This window comes from Phascolarctos cinereus, unplaced genomic scaffold (genome assembly GCF_003287225.1).
Source record: "Phascolarctos cinereus isolate Bilbo 61053 unplaced genomic scaffold, phaCin_HiC Scaffold_4;HRSCAF=312, whole genome shotgun sequence".
Taxonomy (NCBI): Eukaryota; Metazoa; Chordata; class Mammalia; order Diprotodontia; family Phascolarctidae; genus Phascolarctos; species Phascolarctos cinereus.
In genome coordinates, this window is record NW_027555847.1 from 15,915,291 (window position 1) to 15,937,253 (window position 21,963).

The window sequence follows — 21,963 nt, forward strand, 5'->3', positions numbered from 1 at the left end:
AAATCTCATTAGGGATAACATTAGGGGTATTCTGTGAAGCCGGAATGACTTTTCAAAATACTGCTGTTTGGAAAAATGTCTGCCAGCCAGAAACTACTCCTATCTCCAAATCTTTGCAACAGGAATAGTATGAGCTACTTTATGAAAACCTTCCCTGAAATCTCAGTCCACAGCATTTCCATCATTGAGTACTTTAGAAATCCAGTCAGGAATGAGATTAGACCTATTCTGTAAAACCAGGATTCATTTTTATAATCACAGCTGTGTTTTCAAAATGTGTGCCTGCCAGAAACCACTGCATGTATCCCAGTCTTTTCCATAGGAATAGTAGGAACTACTTTATGAAAATCTTCCCTAAAACCTGAGTCGCCAGCATGTTCATCATTGACTGGTTCAGAAATCTCGTTAGGAATAAAATTAGACACATTCTGTGAAGCCAGAATGATTTTTCACATCACTGCTGTCTTGTAAAAATGTCTGCCAGCCAGAAACTACTCTATCTCCAATCTTTTCAACAGGATTACTATGAGTTACTTTATGAAAATCTTCCCTAAAATCTGAGTCCAGCATTTCCATCCTTACTAGTTCAGAAATCCTGTCAGGAATAAGATTAGACATATTATATACAACCAGGATGCCTTTTCATAATCACTGCTGTTTTGCAAGAATGTCTGCCTGGAAGAAACTACTCCATGTCTTCCAATACTTTGGACATGAATAGTATGAGCTACATTGTGAAAATCTTCCCTTGAAATCTAGTTCAGAAATCCTGTCAGAAACAAGATTCGACCTTTTCTATGAAACCAGGACTCCTTTTCATAATCACTGCTGCTTTTTCAAAATGTCTGCTTGCCAGAACCACACCCATCTCCAATCTTTTCCACAGGAAATAACATGAGCTACTACATGAAAACCTTCCTTGAAATCTTAGTCCACAGCATTTCATCATTGACTAGTTCAGAAATCCTGTCAGGAATAAGATTAGACATATTATATACAACCAGGATGCCTTTTCATAATCACTGCTGTTTTCTGAAATGTCTGCCAGCCAGAAACTACTCCATGTCTCCCAGTATTTTGGACATCAATACTATGAGCTACATTGTGAAAATCTTCCCTAAAATCTGAGTCCCCACATTTTTATCATTGACTAGTTCAGAAATCTCATTAGGAATAAAATTAGACATATTCTGTGAAGCCGAATGACTTTTCAAAATTACTGCTCTTTTGTAAAAATGTCTGCCAGCCAGAAACTACTCCCTATCTCCAAATCTTTTGCAACAGGAATTGTATGAGCTACTCTATGAAACCCTTCCCTGAAATCTCAGTCCACAGCATTTTCATCATTGACTACTTTACGAATCTAGTCAGGAATGAGGCTAGACCTATTCTGTAAAACCAGGATTCATTTTTATAATCACTGCTGTGTTTTCAAAATGTCTGCCTGCCAGAAACAACTCCATATCTCCCAATCTTTTCAACAGGATTACTATGAGTTACTTTATGAAAATCTTCCCTAAAATCTGAGTCCACAGCATTTCCATCCTTAACTAGTTCAGAAATCCTGTCAGGAATAAGATTAGACACATTATATATAACCAGGATGCCTTTTCATAATCAACTGCTGTTTTCTGAAAATGTCTGCCTGCCAGAACCTAATCCATACCACCCATCTTTTTGCAGGAATGTCATGAGTTTCATCATGAAAATCTCCCCTGAAGTATGAGTCCACGGCATTTCCATCATTGACTACTTCAGAACTCCTATCAGGAATAAAATTAGACCTATTTTATAAAGCCAGGATGCTTTTTCATAATTACTGCTGTTTTCTGAAAATGTCTGCATGCAAGAAACTACTCCCTATCTCCCTATTGTTCCACAGGAATAGTATGAACTACTCTATGAGAATCTTCCTGAAGACTCAGTCCACCGCATTCCCATCATTGACTATTTCAGAAATCCTGTCAGGAATAGGATTAGACCTATTCTATAAATCCAGGATGCCGTTTCATAATCAGTGCTGTTTTTTCAAAATGTCTGCCAGCCAGAACCTCCTCCGTATGTACCAATCTTTCAGATAGGAATAATATGCGCTACTTCATGAAAACCTTCCTTGAAATCTCAGTCCACAGCATTTCCATCATTGACTAGTTCAGAAATCTCATTAGGGATAACATTAGGGGTATTCTGTGAAGCCGGAATGACTTTTCAAAATACTGCTGTTTGGAAAAATGTCTGCCAGCCAGAAACTATCTATCCCTCCAAATCTTTGCAACAGGAATAGTATGAGCTACTTTATGAAAACTTTCCCTGAAATCTCAGTCCACAGCATTTCCATCATTGAGTACTTTAGAAATCCAGTCAGGAATGAGATTAGACCTATTCTGTAAAACCAGGATTCATTTTTATAATCACAGCTGTGTTTTCAAAATGTGTGCCTGCCAGAAACCACTGCATGTATCCCAGTCTTTTCCATAGGAATAGTAGGAACTACTTTATGAAAATCTTCCCTAAAACCTGAGTCACCAGCATGTTCATCATTGACTGGTTCAGAAATCTCGTTAGGAATAAAATTAGACACATTCTGTGAAGCCAGAATGACTTTTCAACATCACTGCTGTCTTGTAAAAATGTCTGCCAGCCAGAAACTACTCCCTATCTCCAAATCTTTTCAACAGGATTACTATGAGTTACTTTATGAAAATCTTCCCTAAAATCTGAGTCCACAGCATTTCCATCCTTAACTAGTTCAGAAATCCTGTCAGGAATAAGATTAGACATATTATATACAACCAGGATGCCTTTTCATAATCACTGCTGTTTTGCAAGAATGTCTGCCTGGAAGAAACTACTCCATGTCTTCCAATACTTTGGACATGAATAGTATGAGCTACTTTGTGAAAATCTTCCCTTGAAATCTAGTTCAGAAATCCTGTCAGAAACAAGATTCGACCTTTTTATGAAACCAGGACTCCTTTTCATAATCACTGCTGCTTTTCAAAATGTCTGCTTACCAGAAACCACACCCCATCTCCCAATCTTTTCCACAGGAATAACATGAGCTACTACATGAAAACCTTCCTTGAAATCTTAGTCCACAGCATTTTCATCATTGACTAGTTCAGAAATCCTGTCAGGAATAAGATTAGACATATTATATACAACCAGGATGCCTTTTCATAATCACTGCTGTTTTCTGAAAATGTCTGCCAGCCAGAAACTACTCCATGTCTCCCAGTATTTTGGACATCAATACTATGAGCTACGTTGTGAAAATCTTCCCTAAAATCTGAGTCCCCAGCATTTTTATCATTGACTAGTTCAGAAATCTCATTAGGAATAAAATTAGACATATTCTGTGAAGCCGGAATGACTTTTAAAATTACTGCTCTTTTGTAAAAATGTCTGCCAGCCAGAAACTACTCCCTATCTCCAAATCTTTGCAACAGGAATTGTATGAGCTACTCTATGAAACCCTTCCCTGAAATCTCAGTCCACAGCATTTCATCATTGACTACTTTACGAATCTGTCAGAATGAGGCTAGACCTATTCTGTAAAACCAGGATTCATTTTATAATCACTGCTGTGTTTTCAAAATGTCTGCCTGCCAGAAACAACTCCATATCTCCCTAATCTTTTCAACAGGATTACTATGAGTTACTTTATGAAAATCTTCCCTAAAATCTGAGTCCACAGCATTTCCATCCTTAACTAGTTCAGAAATCCTGTCAGGAATAAGATTAGACATATTATATACAACCAGGATGCCTTTTCATAATCACTGCTGTTTTGCAAGAATGTCTGCCTGGAAGAAACTACTCCATGTCTTCCAATATTTTGGACACGAATAGTATGAGCTACTTCGTGAAGATCTTCCCTTAAAATCTAGTTCAGAAATCCTGTCAGAAAAAGATTAGACCTTTTCTATGAAACCAGGATGCCTTTTCATAATCATGCTGGTTTTTCAAAATGTCTGCCTGCCAGAAACCACACCCCATCTCCCAATCGTTTCCACAAGAATACTATGAGCTACTACATGAAAACCTTCCTTGAAATCTTAGTCCACAGTATTTCCATCATTGACTAGTTCAGAAATCCTGTCAGAAATAAAATTAGACAGAATCTGTGAACCCACCATGCCTTTTCATAATCACTGCTGTTTTCTGAAAATGTCTGCCTGCCAGAACCTAATCCGTACCACCCCAACTTTTCACAGGAATGTCATGAGTTTCATCATGAAAATCTCCCCTGAAGTATGAGTCCACAGCATTTCCATCATTGACTAGTTCAAAACTCCTGTCAGGAACAAAATTAGACCTATTTTATGAATTCAGGATGCTTTTTCATAATCATAGCTGTTTTCCAAAATGTCTGCCTGCCAGAAACAACTCCATATCTCCCAATCTTTTCAACAGGATTACTGTGAGTTACTTTATGAAAATCTTCCCTAAAATCTGAGTCCACAGCATTTCCATCCTTAACTAGTTCAGAAATCCTGTCAGGAATAAGATTAGACACATTATAATATAACCAGGATGCCTTTTCATAATCACTGCTGTTTTCTGAAAATGTCTGCCTGCCAGAACAATCCATACCACCCCATCTTTTGCAGGAATGTCATGAGTTTCATCATGAAAATCTCCCCTGAAGTATGAGTCCACGGCATTTCCATCATTGACTACTTCAGAACTCCTATCAGGATAAAATTAGACCTATTTTATAAAGCCAGGATGCTTTTTCATAATTACTGCTGTTTTCTGAAAATGTCTGCATGCAAGAAACTACTCCCTATCTCCCTATTGTTTCCACAGGAATAGTATGAACTACTCTATGAGAATCTTCCCTGAAGACTCAGTCCACCGCATTCCCATCATTGACTATTTCAGAAATCCTGTCAGGAATAGGATTAGACCTATTCTATAAATCCAGGATGCCGTTTCATAATCAGTGCTGTTTTTTCAAAATGTCTGCCAGCCAGAACCTCCTCCGTATGTACCAATCTTTCAGATAGGAATAATATGCGCTACTTCATGAAAACCTTCCTTGAAATCTCAGTCCACAGCATTTCCATCATTGACTAGTTCAGAAATCTCATTAGGGATAACATTAGGGGTATTCTGTGAAGCCGGAATGACTTTTCAAAATACTGCTGTTTGGAAAAATGTCTGCCAGCCAGAAACTACTCCTATCTCCAAATCTTTGCAACAGGAATAGTATGAGCTACTTTATGAAAACCTTCCCTGAAATCTCAGTCCACAGCATTTCCATCATTGAGTACTTTAGAAATCCAGTCAGGAATGAGATTAGACCTATTCTGTAAAACCAGGATTCATTTTTTAATCACAGCTGTGTTTTCAAAATGTGTGCCTGCCAGAAACCACTGCATGTATCCCAGTCTTTTCCATAGGAATAGTAGGAACTACTTTATGAAAATCTTCCCTAAAACCTGAGTCGCCAGCATGTTCATCATTGACTGGTTCAGAAATCTCGTTAGGAATAAAATTAGACACATTCTGTGAAGCCAGAATGATTTTTCAACATCACTGCTGTCTTGTAAAAATGTCTGCCAGCCAGAAACTACTCCCTATCTCCAAATCTTTTCAACAGGATTACTATGAGTTACTTTATGAAAATCTTCCCTAAAATCTGAGTCCACAGCATTTCCATCCTTAACTAGTTCAGAAATCCTGTCAGGAATAAGATTAGACATATTATATACAACCAGGATGCCTTTTCATAATCACTGCTGTTTTGCAAGAATGTCTGCCTGGAAGAAACTACTCCATGTCTTCCAATACTTTGGACATGAATAGTATGAGCTACATTGTGAAAATCTTCCCTTGAAATCTAGTTCAGAAATCCTGTCAGAAACAAGATTCGACCTTTTCTATGAAACCAGGACTCCTTTTCATAATCACTGCTGCTTTTTCAAAATGTCTGCTTGCCAGAAACCACACCCCATCTCCCAATCTTTTCCACAGGAATAACATGAGCTACTACATGAAAACCTTCCTTGAAATCTTAGTCCACAGCATTTTCATCATTGACTAGTTCAGAAATCCTGTCAGGAATAAGATTAGACATATTATATACAACCAGGATGCCTTTTCATAATCACTGCTGTTTTCTGAAAATGTCTGCCAGCCAGAAACTACTCCATGTCTCCCAGTATTTTGGACATCAATACTATGAGCTACATTGTGAAAATCTTCCCTAAAATCTGAGTCCCCAGCATTTTTATCATTGACTAGTTCAGAAATCTCATTAGGAATAAAATTAGACATATTCTGTGAAGCCGGAATGACTTTTCAAAATTACTGCTCTTTTGTAAAAATGTCTGCCAGCCAGAAACTACTCCCTATCTCCAAATCTTTGCAACAGGAATTGTATGAGCTACTCTATGAAACCCTTCCCTGAAATCTCAGTCCACAGCATTTTCATCATTGACTACTTTACGAATCTAGTCAGGAATGAGGCTAGACCTATTCTGTAAAACCAGGATTCATTTTTTATAATCACTGCTGTGTTTTCAAAATGTCTGCCTGCCAGAAACAACTCCATATCTCCCAATCTTTTCAACAGGATTACTATGAGTTACTTTATGAAAATCTTCCCTAAAATCTGAGTCCACAGCATTTCCATCCTTAACTAGTTCAGAAATCCTGTCAGGAATAAGATTAGACACATTATATATAACCAGGATGCCTTTTCATAATCACTGCTGTTTTCTGAAAATGTCTGCCTGCCAGAACCTAATCCATACCACCCCATCTTTTTGCAGGAATGTCATGAGTTTCATCATGAAAATCTCCCCTGAAGTATGAGTCCACGGCATTTCCATCATTGACTACTTCAGAACTCCTATCAGGAATAAAATTAGACCTATTTTATAAAGCCAGGATGCTTTTTCATAATTACTGCTGTTTTCTGAAAATGTCTGCATGCAAGAAACTACTCCCTATCTCCCTATTGTTTCCACAGGAATAGTATGAACTACTCTATGAGAATCTTCCCTGAAGACTCAGTCCACCGCATTCCCATCATTGACTATTTCAGAAATCCTGTCAGGAATAGGATTAGACCTATTCTATAAATCCAGGATGCCGTTTCATAATCAGTGCTGTTTTTTCAAAATGTCTGCCAGCCAGAACCTCCTCCGTATGTACCAATCTTTCAGATAGGAATAATATGCGCTACTTCATGAAAACCTTCCTTGAAATCTCAGTCCACAGCATTTCCATCATTGACTAGTTCAGAAATCTCATTAGGGATAACATTAGGGGTATTCTGTGAAGCCGGAATGACTTTTCAAAATACTGCTGTTTGGAAAAATGTCTGCCAGCCAGAAACTACTCCCTATCTCCAAATCTTTGCAACAGGAATAGTATGAGCTACTTTATGAAAACTTTCCCTGAAATCTCAGTCCACAGCATTTCCATCATTGAGTACTTTAGAAATCCAGTCAGGAATGAGATTAGACCTATTCTGTAAAACCAGGATTCATTTTTATAATCACAGCTGTGTTTTCAAAATGTGTGCCTGCCAGAAACCACTGCATGTATCCCAGTCTTTTCCATAGGAATAGTAGGAACTACTTTATGAAAATCTTCCCTAAAACCTGAGTCACCAGCATGTTCATCATTGACTGGTTCAGAAATCTCGTTAGGAATAAAATTAGACACATTCTGTGAAGCCAGAATGACTTTTCAACATCACTGCTGTCTTGTAAAAATGTCTGCCAGCCAGAAACTACTCCCTATCTCCAAATCTTTTCAACAGGATTACTATGAGTTACTTTATGAAAATCTTCCCTAAAATCTGAGTCCACAGCATTTCCATCCTTAACTAGTTCAGAAATCCTGTCAGGAATAAGATTAGACATATTATATACAACCAGGATGCCTTTTCATAATCACTGCTGTTTTGCAAGAATGTCTGCCTGGAAGAAACTACTCCATGTCTTCCAATACTTTGGACATGAATAGTATGAGCTACTTTGTGAAAATCTTCCCTTGAAATCTAGTTCAGAAATCCTGTCAGAAACAAGATTCGACCTTTTCTATGAAACCAGGACTCCTTTTCATAATCACTGCTGCTTTTTCAAAATGTCTGCTTACCAGAAACCACACCCCATCTCCCAATCTTTTCCACAGGAATAACATGAGCTACTACATGAAAACCTTCCTTGAAATCTTAGTCCACAGCATTTTCATCATTGACTAGTTCAGAAATCCTGTCAGGAATAAGATTAGACATATTAATACAACCAGGATGCCTTTTCATAATCACTGCTGTTTTCTGAAAATGTCTGCCAGCCAGAAACTACTCCATGTCTCCCAGTATTTTGGACATCAATACTATGAGCTACGTTGTGAAAATCTTCCCTAAAATCTGAGTCCCAGCATTTTTATCATTGACTAGTTCAGAAATCTCATTAGGAATAAAATTAGACATATTCTGTGAAGCCGGAATGACTTTTCAAAATTACTGCTCTTTTGTAAAAATGTCTGCCAGCCAGAAACTACTCCCTATCTCCAAATCTTTGCAACAGGAATTGTATGAGCTACTCTATGAAACCCTTCCCTGAAATCTCAGTCCACAGCATTTTCATCATTGACTACTTTACAAATCCAGTCAGGAATGAGGTTAGAGTTATTCTGTAAAACCAGGATTCATTTTTATAATCACTGCTGTGTTTTCAAAATGTCTGCCTGCCAGAAACAACTCCCTATCTCCCAATCTTTTCAACAGGATTACTATGAGTTACTTTATGAAAATCTTCCCTAAAATCTGAGTCCACAGCATTTCCATCCTTAACTAGTTCAGAAATCCTGTCAGGAATAAGATTAGACATATTATATACAACCAGGATGCCTTTTCATAATCACTGCTGTTTTGCAAGAATGTCTGCCTGGAAGAAACTACTCCATGTCTTCCAATATTTTGGACACGAATAGTATGAGCTACTTCGTGAAGATCTTCCCTTAAAATCTAGTTCAGAAATCCTGTCAGAAACAAGATTAGACCTTTTCTATGAAACCAGGATGCCTTTTCATAATCATTGCTGGTTTTTCAAAATGTCTGCCTGCCAGAAACCACACCCCATCTCCCAATCATTTCCACAAGAATACTATGAGCTACTACATGAAAACCTTCCTTGAAATCTTAGTCCACAGTATTTCCATCATTGACTAGTTCAGAAATCCTGTCAGAAATAAAATTAGACAGAATCTGTGAACCCACCATGCCTTTTCATAATCACTGCTGTTTTCTGAAAATGTCTGCCTGCCAGAACCTAATCCGTACCACCCCAACTTTTCACAGGAATGTCATGAGTTTCATCATGAAAATCTCCCCTGAAGTATGAGTCCACAGCATTTCCATCATTGACTAGTTCAAAACTCCTGTCAGGAACAAAATTAGACCTATTTTATGAATTCAGGATGCTTTTTCATAATCATAGCTGTTTTTCCAAAATGTCTGCCTGCCAGAAACAACTCCATATCTCCCAATCTTTTCAACAGGATTACTGTGAGTTACTTTATGAAAATCTTCCCTAAAATCTGAGTCCACAGCATTTCCATCCTTAACTAGTTCAGAAATCCTGTCAGGAATAAGATTAGACACATTATATATAACCAGGATGCCTTTTCATAATCACTGCTGTTTTCTGAAAATGTCTGCCTGCCAGAACCTAATCCATACCACCCCATCTTTTTGCAGGAATGTCATGAGTTTCATCATGAAAATCTCCCTGAAGTATGAGTCCACGGCATTTCCATCATTGACTACTTCAGAACTCCTATCAGGAATAAAATTAGACCTATTTTATAAAGCCAGGATGCTTTTTCATAATTACTGCTGTTTTCTGAAAATGTCTGCATGCAAGAAACTACTCCCTATCTCCCTATTGTTTCCACAGGAATAGTATGAACTACTCTATGAGAATCTTCCCTGAAGACTCAGTCCACCGCATTCCCATCATTGACTATTTCAGAAATCCTGTCAGGAATAGGATTAGACCTATTCTATAAATCCAGGATGCCGTTTCATAATCAGTGCTGTTTTTTCAAAATGTCTGCCAGCCAGAACCTCCTCCGTATGTACCAATCTTTCAGATAGGAATAATATGCGCTACTTCATGAAAACCTTCCTTGAAATCTCAGTCCACAGCATTTCCATCATTGACTAGTTCAGAAATCTCATTAGGGATAACATTAGGGGTATTCTGTGAAGCCGGAATGACTTTTCAAAATACTGCTGTTTGGAAAAATGTCTGCCAGCCAGAAACTACTCCCTATCTCCAAATCTTTGCAACAGGAATAGTATGAGCTACTTTATGAAAACCTTCCCTGAAATCTCAGTCCACAGCATTTCCATCATTGAGTACTTTAGAAATCCAGTCAGGAATGAGATTAGACCTATTCTGTAAAACCAGGATTCATTTTTATAATCACAGCTGTGTTTTCAAAATGTGTGCCTGCCAGAAACCACTGCATGTATCCCAGTCTTTTCCATAGGAATAGTAGGAACTACTTTATGAAAATCTTCCCTAAAACCTGAGTCACCAGCATGTTCATCATTGACTGGTTCAGAAATCTCGTTAGGAATAAAATTAGACACATTCTGTGAAGCCAGAATGACTTTTCAACATCACTGCTGTCTTGTAAAAATGTCTGCCAGCCAGAAACTACTCCCTATCTCCAAATCTTTTCAACAGGATTACTATGAGTTACTTTATGAAAATCTTCCCTAAAATCTGAGTCCACAGCATTTCCATCCTTAACTAGTTCAGAAATCCTGTCAGGAATAAGATTAGACATATTATATACAACCAGGATGCCTTTTCATAATCACTGCTGTTTTGCAAGAATGTCTGCCTGGAAGAAACTACTCCATGTCTTCCAATACTTTGGACATGAATAGTATGAGCTACTTTGTGAAAATCTTCCCTTGAAATCTAGTTCAGAAATCCTGTCAGAAACAAGATTCGACCTTTTCTATGAAACCAGGACTCCTTTTCATAATCACTGCTGCTTTTTCAAAATGTCTGCTTACCAGAAACCACACCCCATCTCCCAATCTTTTCCACAGGAATAACATGAGCTACTACATGAAAACCTTCCTTGAAATCTTAGTCCACAGCATTTTCATCATTGACTAGTTCAGAAATCCTGTCAGGAATAAGATTAGACATATTACATACAACCAGGATACCTTTTCATAATCACTGCTGTTTTCTGAAAATGTCTGCCAGCCAGAAACTACTCCGTGTCTCCCAATATTTTGGACATCAATACTATGAGCTACGTTGTGAAAATCTTCCCTAAAATCTGAGTCCCCAGCATTTTTATCATTGACTAGTTCAGAAATCTCATTAGGAATAAAATTAGACATATTCTGTGAAGCCGGAATGACTTTTCAAAATTACTGCTCTTTTGTAAAAATGTCTGCCAGCCAGAAACTACTCCCTATCTCCAAATCTTTGCAACAGGAATTGTATGAGCTACTCTATGAAACCCTTCCCTGAAATCTCAGTCCACAGCATTTCCATCATTGACTACTTTACAAATCCAGTCAGCAATGAGGTTAGAGTTATTCTGTAAAACCAGGATTCATTTTTATAATCACTGCTGTGTTTTCAAAATGTCTGCCTGCCAGAAACAACTCCATATCTCCCAATCTTTTCAACAGGATTACTATGAGTTACTTTATGAAAATCTTCCCTAAAATCTGAGTCCACAGCATTTCCATCCTTAACTAGTTCAGAAATCCTGTCAGGAATAAGATTAGACATATTATATACAACCAGGATGCCTTTTCATAATCACTGCTGTTTTGCAAGAATGTCTGCCTGGAAGAAACTACTCCATGTCTTCCAATATTTTGGACACGAATAGTATGAGCTACTTCGTGAAGATCTTCCCTTAAAATCTAGTTCAGAAATCCTGTCAGAAACAAGATTAGACCTTTTCTATGAAACCAGGATGCCTTTTCATAATCATTGCTGGTTTTTCAAAATGTCTGCCTGCCAGAAACCACACCCCATCTCCCAATCGTTTCCACAAGAATACTATGAGCTACTACATGAAAACCTTCCTTGAAATCTTAGTCCACAGTATTTCCATCATTGACTAGTTCAGAAATCCTGTCAGAAATAAAATTAGACAGAATCTGTGAACCCACCATGCCTTTTCATAATCACTGCTGTTTTCTGAAAATGTCTGCCTGCCAGAACCTAATCCGTACCACCCCAACTTTTCACAGGAATGTCATGAGTTTCATCATGAAAATCTCCCCTGAAGTATGAGTCCACAGCATTTCCATCATTGACTAGTTCAAAACTCCTGTCAGGAACAAAATTAGACCTATTTTATGAATTCAGGATGCTTTTTCATAATCATAGCTGTTTTTCCAAAATGTCTGCCTGCCAGAAACAACTCCATATCTCCCAATCTTTTCAACAGGATTACTGTGAGTTACTTTATGAAAATCTTCCCTAAAATCTGAGTCCACAGCATTTCCATCCTTAACTAGTTCAGAAATCCTGTCAGGAATAAGATTAGACACATTATATATAACCAGGATGCCTTTTCATAATCACTGCTGTTTTCTGAAAATGTCTGCCTGCCAGAACCTAATCCATACCACCCCATCTTTTTGCAGGAATGTCATGAGTTTCATCATGAAAATCTCCCCTGAAGTATGAGTCCACGGCATTTCCATCATTGACTACTTCAGAACTCCTATCAGGAATAAAATTAGACCTATTTTATAAAGCCAGGATGCTTTTTCATAATTACTGCTGTTTTCTGAAAATGTCTGCATGCAAGAAACTACTCCCTATCTCCCTATTGTTTCCACAGGAATAGTATGAACTACTCTATGAGAATCTTCCCTGAAGACTCAGTCCACCGCATTCCCATCATTGACTATTTCAGAAATCCTGTCAGGAATAGGATTAGACCTATTCTATAAATCCAGGATGCCGTTTCATAATCAGTGCTGTTTTTTCAAAATGTCTGCCAGCCAGAACCTCCTCCGTATGTACCAATCTTTTCAGATAGGAATAATATGCGCTACTTCATGAAAACCTTCCTTGAAATCTCAGTCCACAGCATTTCCATCATTGACTAGTTCAGAAATCTCATTAGGGATAACATTAGGGGTATTCTGTGAAGCCGGAATGACTTTTCAAAATACTGCTGTTTGGAAAAATGTCTGCCAGCCAGAAACTACCCTATCTCCAAATCTTTGCAACAGGAATAGTATGAGCTACTTTATGAAAACCTTCCCTGAAATCTCAGTCCACAGCATTTCCATCATTGAGTACTTTAGAAATCCAGTCAGGAATGAGATTAGACCTATTCTGTAAAACCAGGATTCATTTTTATAATCACAGCTGTGTTTTCAAAATGTGTGCCTGCCAGAAACCACTGCATGTATCCCAGTCTTTTCCATAGGAATAGTAGGAACTACTTTATGAAAATCTTCCCTAAAACCTGTCACCAGCATGTTCATCATTGACTGGTTCAGAAATCTCGTTAGGAATAAAATTAGACACATTCTGTGAAGCCAGAATGACTTTTCAACATCACTGCTGTCTTGTAAAAATGTCTGCCAGCCAGAAACTACTCCCTATCTCCAAATCTTTTCAACAGGATTACTATGAGTTACTTTATGAAAATCTTCCCTAAAATCTGAGTCCACAGCATTTCCATCCTTAACTAGTTCAGAAATCCTGTCAGGAATAAGATTAGACATATTATATACAACCAGGATGCCTTTTCATAATCACTGTTTTGCAAGAATGTCTGCCTGGAAGAAACTACTCCATGTCTTCCAATACTTTGGACATGAATAGTATGAGCTACTTTGTGAAAATCTTCCCTTGAAATCTAGTTCAGAAATCCTGTCAGAAACAAGATTCGACCTTTTCTATGAAACCAGGACTCCTTTTCATAATCACTGCTGCTTTTTCAAATGTCTGCTTACCAGAAACCACACCCATCTCCCAATCTTTTCCACAGGAATAACATGAGCTACTACATGAAAACCTTCCTTGAAATCTTAGTCCACAGCATTTTCATCATTGACTAGTTCAGAAATCCTGTCAGGAATAAGATTAGACATATTACATACAACCAGGATACCTTTTCATAATCACTGCTGTTTTCTGAAAATGTCTGCCAGCCAGAAACTACTCCGTGTCTCCCAATATTTTGGACATCAATACTATGAGCTACGTTGTGAAAATCTTCCCTAAAATCTGAGTCCCCAGCATTTTTATCATTGACTAGTTCAGAAATCTCATTAGGAATAAAATTAGACATATTCTGTGAAGCCGGAATGACTTTTCAAAATTACTGCTCTTTTGTAAAAATGTCTGCCAGCCAGAAACTACTCCCTATCTCCAAATCTTTTGAACAGGAATTGTATGAGCTACTCTATGAAACCCTTCCCTGAAATCTCAGTCCACAGCATTTCCATCATTGACTACTTTACAAATCCAGTCAGCAATGAGGTTAGAGTTATTCTGTAAAACCAGGATTCATTTTTATAATCACTGCTGTGTTTTCAAAATGTCTGCCTGCCAGAAACAACTCCTATCTCCCTCTTTTCAACAGGATTACTATGAGTTACTTTATGAAAATCTTCCCTAAAATCTGAGTCCACAGCATTTCCATCCTTAACTAGTTCAGAAATCCTGTCAGGAATAAGATTAGACATATTATATACAACCAGGATGCCTTTTCATAATCACTGCTGTTTTGCAAGAATGTCTGCCTGGAAGAAACTACTCCATGTCTTCCAATATTTTGGACACGAATAGTATGAGCTACTTCGTGAAGATCTTCCCTTAAAATCTAGTTCAGAAATCCTGTCAGAAACAAGATTAGACCTTTTCTATGAAACCAGGATGCCTTTTCATAATCATTGCTGGTTTTTCAAAATGTCTGCCTGCCAGAAACCACACCCCATCTCCCAATCGTTTCCACAAGAATACTATGAGCTACTACATGAAAACCTTCCTTGAAATCTTAGTCCACAGTATTTCCATCATTGACTAGTTCAGAAATCCTGTCAGAAATAAAATTAGACAGAATCTGTGAACCCACCATGCCTTTTCATAATCACTGCTGTTTTCTGAAAATGTCTGCCTGCCAGAACCTAATCCGTACCACCCCAACTTTTCACAGGAATGTCATGAGTTTCATCATGAAAATCTCCCCTGAAGTATGAGTCCACAGCATTTCCATCATTGACTAGTTCAAAACTCCTGTCAGGAACAAAATTAGACCTATTTTATGAATTCAGGATGCTTTTTCATAATCATAGCTGTTTTTCCAAAATGTCTGCCTGCAAGAAACTACACCCTATCTCCCTATTGTTTCCACAGGAATAGTATGAACTACTCTATGAGAATCTTCCCTGAAATCTGAGTCCACAGCATTTCCATCATTGACTAGTACAAAAATCCTCTACGAAGTAGGAGTAGACATATTCTGTAAAACCAGGATGCCTTTTCACAACCACTGTTGTTTTGCAAAAATGTCTGCCTGGAAGAAACTACTCCATGTCTCCCAATATTTTTGACAGCAGTAGTATGAGCTATGTTGTGAAAATCTTCCCTAAAATCTCAGTCCACAGCATTTTCCTCACTGACCAGTTCAGAAATCCCATTAGGGATAACATTAGACGTATTCTGTGAAGCCGGAATGACTTTTCAAAACCACTGCTCTTTTGTAAAAATGTCTGCCAGCCAGAAACTACTCCCTATCTCTAAATCTTTGCAACAGGAATAGTATGAGCTACTTTATGAAAACCTTCCCTGAAATCTCAGTCCACAGCATTTCCATCATTGACTACTTTAGAAGTCCAGTCAGGAATGAGGTTAGACCTATTGTGTAAAACCAGGATTCATTTTTATAATTACTGCTGTGTTTTCAAAATGTGTGCCTGCCAGAAACAACTACATATCTCCCAATTTTTTGAACAGGATTACTTTGAGTTACTTTATGAAAATCTTCCCTAAAATCTGAGTCCACAGCATTTCCATTCTTGACTAGTTTGGAAATCCTGTCAGGAATAGGATTAGACCTATTCTATGAATCCAGGATGCTGTTTCATAATTAGTGCTGTTTTTCCAAAATGTCTGCCAGCCAGAAACTACTCCATATCTACCAATCTTTGAGACAGGAATAATATGAGCTACTTTATGAAAACCTTCCCTGAAATCTCAGTCCACAGCATTTCCATCATTGACTAGTAGAAAAATCCTCTCAGAAATAAGATTAGACATGTCCCGTAAAACCAGAGTGCCTTTTCACAATCACTGCTGTTTTGTGAAAATGTCTGCCTGGAAGAAACTACTCCATGTCCCCCAATATTTTGGACAAGTATATTATGAGCTACTTTGTGAAAATCTTCCCTTGAAATCTAATTCAGAAATCCTGTGAGAAATAAGATTAGACCTTTTCTATGACACCAGGATGCCTGTTCATAATCACTGATGTTTTTTCAAAATGTCTGCCTGCCAGAAACATTCCCCATCTCCCAATCTTTTACACAGGAATATTATGAGCTATTTCATGAAAATCTTACTTGAAATCTGAGTGTACAGCATTTTCATCATTGACTAGTTCAGAAATCCTGTCAGGAATAAGATTAGACCTATCTACAAAACTAGGATGCATTTTCATTATCACTAATTTTCCTTCAAAATGTCTACCAGCTGAGAATTTCAGACAAGTTCACTGTCTCTAGTTTGCCAATTATGTTGCCTCCTATTTAGAAAAATAAGAAACAGAACAATAGTTTGCCTGCCCCAGTCGGCGGATGCCTCCATTGCTACCAGCAATCAGAACAATGATTCAGCCATCACATCTTCCAGCCTTTTCTATGCCTAAGATAATGCTTTCATCTGCTTTATAAAGCACAGATTGTCTATACTGATTTTTTTAATTATTATTATTATCTTCAGTCATCCTCTTTCTCCTTGGGTTCCCTCCCCTCTACCCAAAAATAGGCTCAGGTATCCCATCTGTAAACATCCCAGCTTTGGTCCTTATACCCCATCCCCACCTCCCAAGCTTTGGTGCTAGCTGTCTCCTTTCTGTCACTACCAAGCTTTTTGGAAGCCCTGTCTACAATGGATCCCTCCACGTCTAAGTGACCCCCCCATTCCACAACCCCTTACCACTGCAGTGTGATTTCTGCCCCTTCTACTCCACTGCAAGGTAGCTCAAAGTTCATCAGTGGCCTCTTAATGCCAAATCCAAAGGCCATTTCTCAGTCTTTAACCTCTGCATCAATCAGCAGTATTTATTAGACACTTACAGCATGTAGGGCTCGGTGCTAAGGTCGGGGGTTGTAAATCTATACCCTCATGAAGTGCACACTGTAATGGTGCAGACACAGGCAAATAACTATGTGCATACAAGATATGTACAGGGAAAGTGGAACGTCATCTCAGAGGGTAGGCAGTGGTGGTGGCCGGGGGGAGGGGACCCACAAAAGGTTTCCTCCAGAGCTTGGGGTTTCAGCTGATTCCTTTTTTTAATTTATTTTTTTAAATCTCAGCTGACTCTTTTTAAAAATTTGTTTATTTTTTAAAAATCTCGGCTGATTCCTTTTTTTAAAAATGAATTCATTTTTTAAATCTCAACTGATTCTTGAAGGAAGGCAGGGAGCAAAGGAGAAGCAGCCATTAAAGGCATAGGGGAGAGTCATTAAAAAGGCAGAGTGGGGAGATAAGAGTGTTAGGTTGAAGGGACCAGGAGGAAGGTGCTGTTGCATCAGAAATAACACAGATAGGCCTAATTTATCTAAATTCTTTACTAAGCCTCATGGATGTAATTAGTCGCTCTGGGGAGCAGGCTTTCATCTGACTGTGTAGTTAACATTTCTCCTTCTTCCAGAAACACAGGGCTTCCTATTTTTCCACTAAGGCTCATCTCCCCCCCCCCCCCAGGACACCGACAGGCATCTTTCTTCCCTCCTTCCCCGCCCCCAGTGGCACTCCAAGACGTCTCACTGCTGTGGCTGTTTATCCTCCTCATGTTACTGGAATAGCCTCGCACATGCCCAGTGAATGCTTTGGGGAGCTAAGTCTGCCGTTGCCTTGGTAACGGTCTCATAGCATTTGTTCATCATTGCAGGGTTATGTTGACCAGCTCCCAGCAGGCAGCCCTCCCCCTCCAAAAGCACCCATTAGGAGGCATTATGGATAGAGACAAAGGACCACAGGTTTTGAAGTCAAAAGAAGCTGGGCTAGAATCTTGTGTGCAATCAGCCAAGTCATTTAAATGTCTGCTCCTTGGTTTCCCATTTAAAAAGTGAGGCAAATGCATTGAATAACTCCTAAGGTCCCTCCTGGCTCTGTAACTAGTGTGACATTTAAAAAGATTCAAGAGATGTAATTTCTGGGCTATTTAATCATTTTATGAATAATGCCAGCATTTTTATAAAAGGATAATCATTTGGCCATCTCTCTCTTAGACCAAAGACAATCATGGTGGCAGGCTCACAGCTTCTATGTCCTTTTGGAAGAGGAGTATTCCTGAGGGACAAACAAGTCCCTGGTGGGGTGGCAGTCAACTCTGATTAGTCAACAATTAATAGGACTTATATTTTGCAAAGAGAAGTGCGCTCATTCCAATGTGGGCAGCAATGATCTATATACACATACCACCCCCAACCTTGAGTGATCCCCCACTCAAGCCTGAGCTAGTTGGGTGGTGTAGCAATGGCCAGAATGAGGAGAATGGAAAAAAACAAAAAAGCTTGGCTCTCCCCAGTTTTAATAATTGGCTATTAATATGAGAGAGGAATAATCATTTCTCTCACTAGGATCTTATGGAATACCCTTACTGGCTCTGGGATATGTGAGTTTAATCATTTTTCAGTTGTATCTAACTGTGACTGAGTTTAGGTTTTTCTTGGTAAAGATACTGCAGTGGTTTGCCATTTCCTTCTCCAGCTCATTTTACAGATGAGGAAATTGAAGCAAACAGGGTGAAGTGACTTGCTCAGGGTCACACAGCTAGGAAGAGTCTGAGGTGGGATTTGAATTCAGGAAGAGGAGCCTTCCTGACTGTAGCTAGCCTCCAGCTGACCAGCACAAGCCAATTCTTAGCCTCTGCCTCAGGGCTCCCTCCATGCTCTTAGCTGACACCCCAAACCAACATTCCCTCCACTGGCCAAAACTTCCGTCTATGTATTGTCTCTCCATGTTGGCATGTGAGTTCTTCAAGGGCAAGGACTGTCTCGGGTTTTGTATTTTTATCTTTAGCACCTAGTACTGCAGGCTCTTGAGAAACACTTTTTCATTCATTCATTCCGTGCCAAGGAGCTCTAGCAGACAACATGAAAGCATCAAGAGGAATCATTGTTCGGCCACGTCCAACTCTTCTGACTCCATTTGGGGCTTTGTTTGTTTTTTGGGCAAGGCATTGGGGGTTAAGTGACTTCCCCAGGGTCACACAGCTAGTAAGTGTCAAGCATCTAAGGCCAGATTTGAATATTTGGGGCTTTCTTGGCAAAGATATTAAAGTGGATTGCCATTTCCTTCTCCAGCTCATTTTGCAGATGAGGAAACCAAGGCAAACAGGGTTAAATGACTTGCCCAGGGTCACACCGTTAATGAAGTGTCTGAGGCCAGATTTGGACTCAGGCCTTTCTGATTCCAGGCCTGGCACTCTATCCACTGTGCCAGTCAGCTGCCCCAGTGAATCACTATTCCCCTGCATTATCCCATGCAGGAATTCAGTTCCAGAGTGGGTCCCAAATCTCAGTTGCTCAATTGCCAGGATGTGTGGGCATCAAGGGAGGACTAGCACCTCTGGTGTAAGGGCTGCTTATCCACCTCTGGTGTCCACTTGTCACCCAACAGCAGTCATATCCCTGTAGAACCATCTCTACAGATGGGCTAAACCAGGTTAAGGGTAAGTGACAAGCCTCAAATCCATTGGTGAGTTAGGGAGATGTCTACCCCAAACATGTGAAGACTTCCCTGACACAATGGGCCAATGAGAGTGATTTGTTCCAATCGCCATGGAAGAGGCTGAAGTAGGCATTGTGGAGCGCTTAGAGCTCGGTTAGACACTGAAGCCACCAAGGTCACCCACTGCAGCCCGGGCCATCACCAGTGGTCCTGACTTTTGTATTGCCACTGGACTTCAATGACTCTGGAAGACAGAGCAAGGCTGACAGCTTCATGCAACTCTGCCTCACTTCAATCCAATTTGTGCCCAAGTCAAAAGACATCATGCATATCATTTACCATTTTTACTGACCTCAAAGTCTGGTGGCAGTGCCCAAGTGACAAAGCCACAGGTGCGGATATACTAAGTTGTAGTCACAACCCTGCACACAGGTGGCCTAGACGCATAGCGTTACCTTCTCCCTGGACTGAAGCAGCAGTGGGATTCAGCAGTCCCCTGGGTGTCTGAGTAGCCTTTTAAGGACTGTACTGCTCACCTCATGGTGTGAGGAAGGGGCTCAAAAAATGACCTAAAAATGGTCTGCTTCACCAAAACTAACCCTAGCCTGTTTACCATGGCAGGGAGGGATACCACTCTACAGTTGAAACACACAAAAAAGTGTACAAAAACTTTTGCAAAGATGATTCCACTCACCACTGATACATGGAATATGCACACACTTATGGATAACATGAAATTCAGTAGACTTGAAAGATTAAGAGCTCTCGTTGCTAGAGAATTCAGCAGGTATCACATCCAAATAGCAGCACTAAGTGAAACAAGGCTGGCCGATGAAGGCCAGCTTACCAAAGTCAGAGCTGCATATACATTTTTCTGGAGTGGCCACAGTGATGGGGAGTGCCGTGGAGCTGGCATAGATTTTACAATCAAAACTAATCTAGTCAACGAGCTTGTATGCCTCCCAAAAGGAGTGAATGATAAACCTGTGACAATGTGATTGCCACTTAAAGGAAAGTGCCATGTGACCATCATCAGTGCATATGCTCTCACCATGACCAACCTTGATGAGGTCAAAGAAAGATTTTATAAAGATCTGGAGACCCTCATCATCAATATGCCAAAAGAGGACAAGCTCATAATTCTAGATGACTTTAATGCCAAAGTAGGCACAGACTAACAGACATTGCAGGGAATTCTTGGGAGGAATGGAGTCAGAAACCACAACAGCAATGGTCACTTACTACTGAAGACTTGTGCATCTCATGACCTGCTCATCACCAACACTGTGTTCTCTTTACCTAAGTGCAATAAAACTTCATGGATGCACCATCTCAGCAAACATTGGCATTTAATAGATGATGCCATTGTAAGGAGAAGAGATAGACAGGATGTGAGAGTGATGAAGGAGATGTGTGCCACAGGGCATGGACTGATCATAGACTTATCCTCTCCAAGCCAAACATTCTCATTCAACAAAAGCAGAGGCCCCAAGGTAAGATGACTACGAGGACACTTAATGTCAGCAGACAAAAGTTCTTGGAGTGTGAACAGTTTCTTGCTAACTTGGAGGGAAAGCTGAGCAGAAACTGTGGAGCAGAAAAGGAGAGGGCAACTTTCAGAGTTTTGGTGTACAGCATTGCATTTACTCATGTGAGCCAGAATACTTGCAAACATCAAGAATGGTTTGAAGAAAATGATGGGGAAATTCAGAGGCTGCTAAATAAAAAACAAGAACTCCACAGGGTTTACCATCAGTATAGTTTGTCTGTCTCTGAGAAGGCAACATTTAACTCCATCAAAAGTAAAGTACAAGTAAAGCTTAGAGAGATGTAAGATTCTTGGCTCAGTAAGAAGGCAGATGAAATTCAGTTTTATGGAGATAATAACAATCCAATGCACTTTTATGATGCCCTGAAGGCTATTTGTGGGCCAAAGACCTATGATACATCTCAACTGTGCAGTGCTGATGGAGCCACATTGATTAGTGATAAAGACATGATCATAAGAGGCAGCTAA